Below are 9712 nucleotides of genomic sequence, written 5' to 3'. Positions count from 1 at the left end.
GATGCCAAGTGCACTTTTGCGTGAAAGTATCATTTTTAGCGTAAAATCTGAAAGACTGTAAAAAATCACGCATTTTGATATTTTGACGGATCATCATCATATTTTTTATTATCTTTGATATGGAATTATTTTTATTCAGAGTTTCAAAATATAAATCTACTAAATAAGCATTTCAATTTGGAATATTACACACACATATATGGCAATATGGCATTAAAATTCGTGATTCACTCAAAATAAAAGTTTGTGAAAACTATCAATAGTTCTAAGTTTTTTTACAACTTAAATTCTTCGATTTTAATTGGTTCATATATATTGAATGTCGATCGTTTCTAATGTCACAAATATTAAAAGAATTTTCAAGTAAGATGGAATATGTATTTTCCGAAAGGGGACATGCACAATTTATCGGGGGGGGGGGCATTTTGAATGTAAAATTGAAGATACCGTACATTATATACATAATTCAATGAATAAGTACATACTTAAAACGAGTTACAAAATGTCTGGCCGCAACTGTCTCTGCCCCCCCCCCCCTCCCCCCGCTGCCTAAGGTCATGTGTAGTGTCCGAAAGGATTACATAGAGCTGAAAGTATCCAATTTTCAAGATAATATACCCAAAGTATTCTGCTCGCGATTCGAGTGTATATTTTATTTTGGTTAAGCGAGACAGGCACCCTATACGGGATTACAAAAAGATGACAATTAAATTTTCGACTCGAGCTTCGCGCTGGCATCAATAGATGAGATAAACAACTTGCTATCTGTTTAAAAAAAACATGCTTGAAGTGTCAACTTCTTAGAAAATTAAAAAAATTTAGCTAGCCGTTCGCGCTCACATTGTTTAGTAGTCCAGGATAGAAGGGGTCGAACCTTGTTTTTTTATATATACAATGTTTTTTTATGGTTTCTTGTCAATTCGAGGGTGCTGATTTCGAATCTGAATGATGCCACTCGTGTAACCTTGAGCATTTTCTGCAAATTGGCAAAATCCAATATGGCCGCCAAAATATTCAAATTACCCATGAAAATCATAAAATTGTCCACACATTGGCTATAAAGTACATGCAATTGTGCTGCCGGAGTGAAATAATATCTGAAAAAATGATTTTTGTCAAAATATTTATTTTCTTGATATCAAAATGGCCGCCATCATAGACCCCTGTACAATATGAATGGGGAAAATTAATTTTTACAAAATTGAGCACTGAAATGCAAGTAATTATGATCTATGAGTGAAGCAATGTCTGTAAACATGATTGCTAACGATATATATCATTTGTTATGTCAGTTATGTGATAAATCCTGTATTTTGATATTCAAAATGGCCTTCAAAAGCCCTAACACTATTATGTACTATGTGAATGGTGACACAAAAAAATCACAAGAGTGAGCACTAAAATGCATTTTGTTGAGATAAACGAGTGGAATACTGACTAAAAACATTATTGTTAACGAAATTTATTATTTAACATGCCATGTATGTGATAAACCCTGTATTTTGATATTTAATATGACCGCCTAAAATTATGATCTACGATGTGAGAGAGGACAAAAACAATCACAAGATGAGCACTAAAACGTATTTTTTGGTGGTAAATTAGTGGAATACTGTCTTCAAATATAATTTGCAACGAAATATATTATTCGGGTTTCATATTTGTGTTAAATATTGTATTTTGACTTTCAAAATGGCCGCCAAAAGACATTGACTGTATTATGTACAATCGATCTGGGAAACCAATTTTCACATGAGTCAGCACCATAACATGCATATAATTGTGATTTAAGAGTAAAATATTGTCTGAAAACATAATTCCTAACAAGATATACCATTCATTCTACCAGGTAGGTGATAAATAATGTATTTTGAAAGTCAAACTGGCCGCTACAGGCCCTAACGGTAGGCCTATTATGTACTTTGTGAATGGGAACATATAATTTTAACAGAATTTGGCTTTGCTTGACTAAATGGTGTTGCATGTATGAGTGAAATATCGTCTGAAAATATGATTTTGTAACCAAATAGATCATTTCTTATGTTATTTAGGTGATAAATGCTATATTTAAATTTCAAAATGGCTGCAATATGTTTCTTTGTGGAAATTATCTTTCCCCATTCAAATTTTACATATTAAGATAAGGGACTATGGCGGCCATTTTTCATTTTTAAAAGGCTGCATTCATCACCTTTATGACACAAGCTATGATATATTTCGTTAGAAATCATTGGGTTTAGACAATACTTAACACTTACATCAAAATTAAGCCATTTTCATAGTAAAAATTTTGTCAAAACTATCTGTCCCCAGTTACAATGAACATACTACTTTGGGCTATGGCAGCAATTTTGAATTTCAAAGTAAGGCCTTTATTACCTTCTCAACCATTATGTGATGTATTTAGTCAGAAATCATGTTCAAGACCAAATTTTACCTATACATCACATAGTTACGTGCGTTTTTGGTTCTCATTCTGGTGATGATTAGTTTCCCTATACGCATATTACAGAATTTGTAGGGGCTTGTGCGGCCGTTTTGAAAGTCAAAATACAGTATTTATCACCTATGGGAGAGGAAATGTTATATTTCATTTAAAAAATCACGTTTTCAAACAATATTTTCCTTATACAACAGAATTATATGGATTTCATAGTCAGGCAAATCCTAATTCTTTCAAAAGTATTTGTCCCCATTTACATTGTAGATAATACTGTAAGGGCCCATAGGGGCCATTTTGAATTTTACAATACATCATTTATCTCATGCATGAAAAATGAAATGATATGTTTCGCCACAAATCATGTGTTTAGACAATATTTCACTCGTATAGATTACAATTACATTAATTTTATTGTTTTTACTCTTGTGAAAATTAGTTTCTCCATTCGCTTTGTTCATGATACAGATAGGGCCTATGGCAGCCATTTTGAATGTCAACATGCAGCATAATTACCGAAATTGCAAGGGAAATGATATGTTTCGTTAGAAATCCTTGTTGTCAGACAGTGTTACACCAATATTTCGCAGTTATTGGCATTTTAAAGTCAAACAAATTCAAAGGTTGTGAAAATTATTTGTCCCCTTTTATATATTGTACACAGTATAAGGGGTCTATGACAGCCATTTTGAATATCATAATACAGCATTTATCACATTAGATAGTATACAAATGACATAGTTTTGTTAATAGTCATGTTTTCAGACAGTATATAGTCCACTCGCAGGTCACAATAACATGCAATTATAGTGCTCTTGTTTGAAAAAATATTTTCCCCATTCATATTCTACATAATAAAGTATACAGGGGTTATGGCGGCCATTTTGAATATCAATAAAATAAATATTTTGTCAAATATCGCGTTTCCAATTGGTATTTCACTTCTGCACAACAACTACATGCATTTTATAGCTAATGTGTTGGCAATTTTATGATTTTCATGGGTAATTTGCATATTTTGGCGGCCATATTGGATTTTGCCAATTTGCGGAAAATGCTCAAGGTTACAAGAGTGGCATCATTCAGATTCGGAATCAGCACCCTCGAATTGACAAGAAACCATCAAAAAACATTGTATATCTAAAAAAACAAGGTTCGACCCCTTGTCTATGGGGCCTATCCTGGACTATAGTTAAATACGCATCCAGTCCATTATAAAATTATGTCAAATTTTTAGCTCTTAGTCTCTCCCAATGTTAGCTCGCGTTTTTGCGCTAACGTTTTTATTTAGTAAGATATTCATCTTTTTCTACATTAAAAACATGTTTAAAATCATTCGTTTAATTCGAAATTTTCAGCTCACGCTTCGCGCTCGCATTATTGTTCATGAATGCTTCTAAGCAAGCAACCAGAGGACCGATGGCTTAAGGTACTCTCCGAGGGACCTATAATGAGGATTAAAATGCCTTACTTCCATTACTAGTAAGGCATTAAAATGCCTTACTTGGCACTAGCGCACCAAGTGGGAATCGAACCCAGGCCACCGGAATCCGAATCCCCCTCACTACCGATTGAGCTATCGCGCCTTAGAATGTTTCGTTTTTAATAAAAAAAAAGCCAGCTCGGCTTGTACTGGCTTTTTTTTTTACAGATACATAACATTCTTTATTTCAAAACGTCATAAAAAATGTCCAGTTTACGGATTGGAATATAAAAATCAGATTGCGTTTCGCGCTCGCATTAATAGCCTATATATTATTTTTTTTTAAATATGTATTAAATGCTCCGTTTTCATGTCAGAATATAAAAAAAATCTGAAATTTTCACATTACAATTAGATACGAATCATGTTCATGATTACACTTACGAATTGTGTAACTTTCTAACTCTCAGCTCTAAATTTCATGGCATATACAAAAACTGCTCGCGCTTCGCGCTCGCATTATTCAAATATATTTGGCCTTGACGGATACTTAATCGTGCTTGTGAGAATAAAGCTAATATGTACTTAATAATAAATACTTGATAAATGAATCTATTTTGGTACACCCTGCAAAATACCAAGCCCCGCCCCCGTGCTCCTCTGCTGACAAAATCCTAGCTATACGCTGCTGGTCAGTGAGCTGACTGACCAAGTCTTTTTAACAAAAGCCTTAATTTAGGGAAGAATTTGTGTTTATTACGAAAAAAAATTAAAAATTACAATATTTACATTCAATTGAGGTCATTATAAATAAATAGATATATATGTATAAACATATAAATAAATAAAAGAATAAATAAATAAATGACCCCCTCCCCAACGAGCTTTCCATTATTTTGCTTCTGTTGTTTTATGCTTTTTCTTGATTTTTTTTTTTTTTTTGGGGGGGGGGCAAATTTCCCACTTTCTTCACTTCCATGCATCTTCCATCAAAAGGCTTACGTCAGTGTCCGTAGCTCATATTCCCAATTTTAGAATGTAGAAGGCATTGTTTCATGCAACTACGTTCTCTTTAATCAGTTAATTGAACAGTTCATTAGACCAGAAATTAAAAAAGATCGGTCAAAAACCATTTGCATGAGCTAAGAGTTTTCATCTGCGGAGAATACCAAAAGAGTAGGTTCTTAAAGTTCACATTTTAATTCCAAAAGCTCATTTCATCACATGTATTGCCATGTTGGGAAATGCAGTCGTACGACCATTATGACAAACAAATCTAAAGGCTAATGACCAGCGTCCAGCGCAGATATTGTAATATAGATGGTCGTACAACTGCATTTCCCCAAATGGCATTGGCAATACAGTCATTGTATGTCCAGAGCTGCCCAGGGTCGGGCTGTTCGGCCCCCGTCTTAGACTACGATATATAACAGCATGGACCTATGATAATGAAGTAAAATAAACTGAATAAAAATTGTAACTGGCAATGCAAAAGACCAAATAACATTTATTATTCCTATTTTCACATAATAATTATAGCAGCAGAACATTGGAAACAACTGAAACTAATAATTATTCACAAAAGCGCCATTCATGTGATAATAAAATAATAAGCTCATCGAACCTAAATGACGTATGACCTTGATCATGTGACCTGAAATTTGTGCAAAATGATCGATGATACCTTAATACCCTTATGTTCAAGTTTAATCATGAACTGGATCAATAAAATTTAAAAGTTATGATGACATTTCAAAAAATACCCCCATATGGCCAAAGTTCAGTGACTCTATTAAATGACCTCTGACCTTAATCATGTGATCTAAAACTTGTGCAAGACGATCAGTAATACCGTAATACTTTTATAAGTGTCATTATTATTTTTTTTTTTTTCAAAAAACGTAACCTTGGTTAGATTTCATGGTTGATATGACGCTGTTATATCGAAGCTACTGTCGCCTCCGCCGGAAAAGTAGCCCCTTTAGTCCTGCTCTGCTATGCAGGCGACACAAACATTAGGCATTGACGTGGCAACGGCCATATTTTTTTTAGACTTTGATAATCCAATAACTGAAGTAAAATGTAGATTGAAAGAGTAGTTTAAAAAATGCTAATTCAATCGTTTTTTATTCATACATGTATATTTTCTATGTTTTGGGATATAGATATTCCTATAAAATTAATGTTACCATTGTAACGGCAAATTAAATATCAGACCTATTTATGAATATCGCCACAGGTAGATTTACGTTCAGCACCAATTCATTCGCGGAAATAGCAAGAAGATCGAACTCTACAAAAGTAAACATAATCCTAATATGACGAGTATCGCACTGATTAATATTAGTATATCATTTATGTGCAATATAGATGTAACATTGTGCGCTGCTTTTTTTTTATCAGAAATGCGCATCCGATAAAATTTACATTGTTATCTTTCGCATATAACATTAAATGATATATCTTGTATTTTATTTCAATTTTTTCACTATATGTGACATGGCAACAATTATTATGTATTTATTCGGTTAGCGCTAAAATTGACGAAATTGAGATGCGGAGCACAAACATTATACCATTGATAGTTTTCACAAACTTTTATTTTAAATAAATCACGATTTTATATTTCATAGTGCCATATATGTGTGTGTAATATTCCAAATTGAAATGCTTATTTAGTAGACTTATAATTTGAAACTCTGAATAAAAATAATTCCATATCAAAGATAATAAAAAATATGATGATAATCCGTCAAAATATCAAAATGCGTGATTTTCGACAGTCTTTCAGATTTTACGCTAAAAATGATACTTTTACGCAAAAGTGCACTTGGCATCCGCCCGTAAGTTATTCCTCAGTATTTCCGCAAGACTTTTAGCTGGGATGCAAAGAATTGACAAATTGTGCTATCCAATTAAAACTCGCTTTAGTATGTACTTATACATGTAATTAAAAACTCGCTTTAGAATGTATATATACATGTAATTATGTACATAATGTACGGTATTTTCAATTTTTCTTTCAAAATGCACACCTGGTAAAATGCACATTGTCTCCTTTCGGATAACATAAAATGAGATATCTTCCATCTTACTTGAAAATTCTTTTAATATTCGTGGCATTGGAACATTTACTATACATTCGATGGATAAACGCATTTTAATCGAAGAATTTAAGTTGCGTAAAAAAACTTCAAACTATTGACAGTTTTCACAAACTTTTATTTTGAGGAAATCGCGGTTTTATGTTTCATTGTGCCATATGTGTGTGTGTAATATTCAAATTTGAAAAGCATATTTATGAGACTTATAACTTGAAACTCTGAATAAAAATGATACTATATCAAAGATAATCAAAAATATGATGATAATCCGTCACAATATCAAAATGCGTAATTTTTGACATTCTTTAAGATTTTACGCTAAAAATGACACTTTTACGCAAAATTGCGCTTGGCATCCGGCCGTACGCTATTCCTGGGTATTTTTGCAAGACTTTTAGCTGGGATGCCAAGCATTTACAAATTTTGCCGTCGAATCCTTATCTAGAGCACTTTTTGACGTTTGGCCGGTCTACTATATATATACCTATACCTATCCTTAGGTCAAAATGTAAAAAAAAAAATTAGCTCGCGCTTCGCACTCGCATTATTTGATTGTTGACATATGTATTGTTTTTATGGGTAACTGTTCAATTTTCAGGACAAAATACATGAAATTCCCTGAAAAAAATAGATCACGCCCGTACTATTCAAGTAAAATTCCACTGCCCTATCTCTGATCGAGCTATATATTGAGTAAACAATGTCTCATGATGGTCTTTACAAATTTACGAAGTGAGATATGAAGGGGTTTTATTATTTCTTATCATGCATTTTGGTTATCGAGTTGTATAATAGCATTGATAACAAAGCAATTCCAAATAGTAAATGGATTTACCCATTCATCTTGTCGGAAATCGTCCTTCATATAATCTTTCTTTGGGCCCCTGAGACACATACGTTGGGTTTGAGGCCGACTCCGACGCCGGCTTTGGAGTCACCTTCACGTCAGACTCTGCAATTTGGAGCCGCCTCGAGATCATGGTCCTAGGCCTGCATTTGTGTATCTACATTTATACTTCACGTCGCCAATTCACGTGGCAGGAGGCGTCACCAAGACACCTGTCTTTTCATGTAACCCTTGTTCTTGCACAGTCTATTCGCTACAGATCCTCTTTCTAGTTCAGTGATCAAGCCGGCCTGAGGCCACTTGGGGTGATAAACAAAGAAACGTTCCGAGCCGGCGTCAATCCGGCTTTAAAAAAAGGGGAAGGTGTTAAGTCGAGCCGCCTCCACTTTCAACGTACGTATATATCGATTTCATGACTTGCTCCGGCGATAATTGCTCCGATGTAAAATCTCCACGTTATAAGCCAAAAATAATAGTCTCCAACAATGAATAACCCCTAATCTTAACATTCTGAACCAAAAAGTCTATTACACTCCTAACTCTAACCCTATACCCTCTGAGATATTAAGACCGAAGCAAATGTCCTTTCACCCGTTTATCACCTCACTGAGTCCATTATGTCATGCAAATATTGCAATGAATATCCATCACAAGAAATCATCGTATTTGTATACCCTGCAGATAATTTTTTTTTCGAGGCCGTAATTATATTCTTATGTAATAATGTAAGAAAAATAATACAATATATCACTTGTTTGTTTTCCTAGTTTTGTTTGCTCGTGTGTGTGGGTGTGCTGCATGGCCCTAGGAAGCGAGGGTGCTGAAGCATCCTCAACTTTCCTTTGGGGTGCTGCGTGTATCATTCTCAATAGGCAGCACACCCAGGTATTCTGGAAGATGTGTAAAAATTGAAAAATGTTGCCAAAATGACCTTCATTTTGTAATGAAACCCTCTATTTTCTTTTTCCGTTTCAAATCACTCGGGACCAATTTGACTTCCATTTTGTAGTGAAATATTTTTTAATTTTTTGTTTTTCTTTTCAAATTTACATCAGCACCCCACTAAAAATGTTCCCAGGGCCCTGGTGTGTCGCGTCTGTGTGTTTAAGGGTGAGGGGTGTGTGTGTATGTGTGTGTGATCTAAAACCACATCATTCTCACCTTTTGAGAGATTCTTCTGCCTTCACATGTTATAACTCATCGATGACCATTCTGTTTAAAAATTGCCTTCTTTGTCATGTTTATCGGAGTCAAACTAATTTCAATGTCTCATGTACCTCGAACGCGACCTCAGTTATCATGTTTGTTTTTGTAGGAAATCCAACGATCAGACCAGACAAAACGAATGAATAAATATATACATTAATGATCAAACGAAGGCGCATGTATATTGAGCAAGTAATACCGGGTTCTCGGTTCAAAATTTATTACATCGTACATGAAAAACGAGGGAGGGGAGCGTGTTGAATATTAAAAGACGTATTCAATGCATTAACCCCAAACAATATCATAACTTAAGCTTGTTGATACACTTCACCGTCACCATTGTTAAAATATTCAAAATTTATTATAAAGATTGTTTGATTAGTCTTGATTGAATGATTGATTAGATTCTAAAACAGATATGCATACAATAATGTAAAGGTCCATAGTACAAATATTAAAATGTTAGCAGCAGTAACACACAAGTAATTTTCATCGAACAAGATAATTCAAAAGGAAAAAAAAACCTTTGGGAAAGCCTGAATCTATGAATTTTTCCAAATAAAATTTCTCACTAAAAACAAGACAATGATATTGGGATATTAGAATAGATAATTGACATCACAAATTTAGAGGGCTGAAAAGCAACAGCAAGCAAAGAAATGATGAACAAACCGGGTAAAATATTTTTTTAT

The sequence above is a fragment of the Lytechinus pictus genome, chromosome 12 (genome assembly GCF_037042905.1).
Source record: "Lytechinus pictus isolate F3 Inbred chromosome 12, Lp3.0, whole genome shotgun sequence".
NCBI classification, from domain to species: domain Eukaryota; kingdom Metazoa; phylum Echinodermata; class Echinoidea; order Temnopleuroida; family Toxopneustidae; genus Lytechinus; species Lytechinus pictus.
Note: the sequence above shows the minus strand (reverse complement) of the source record.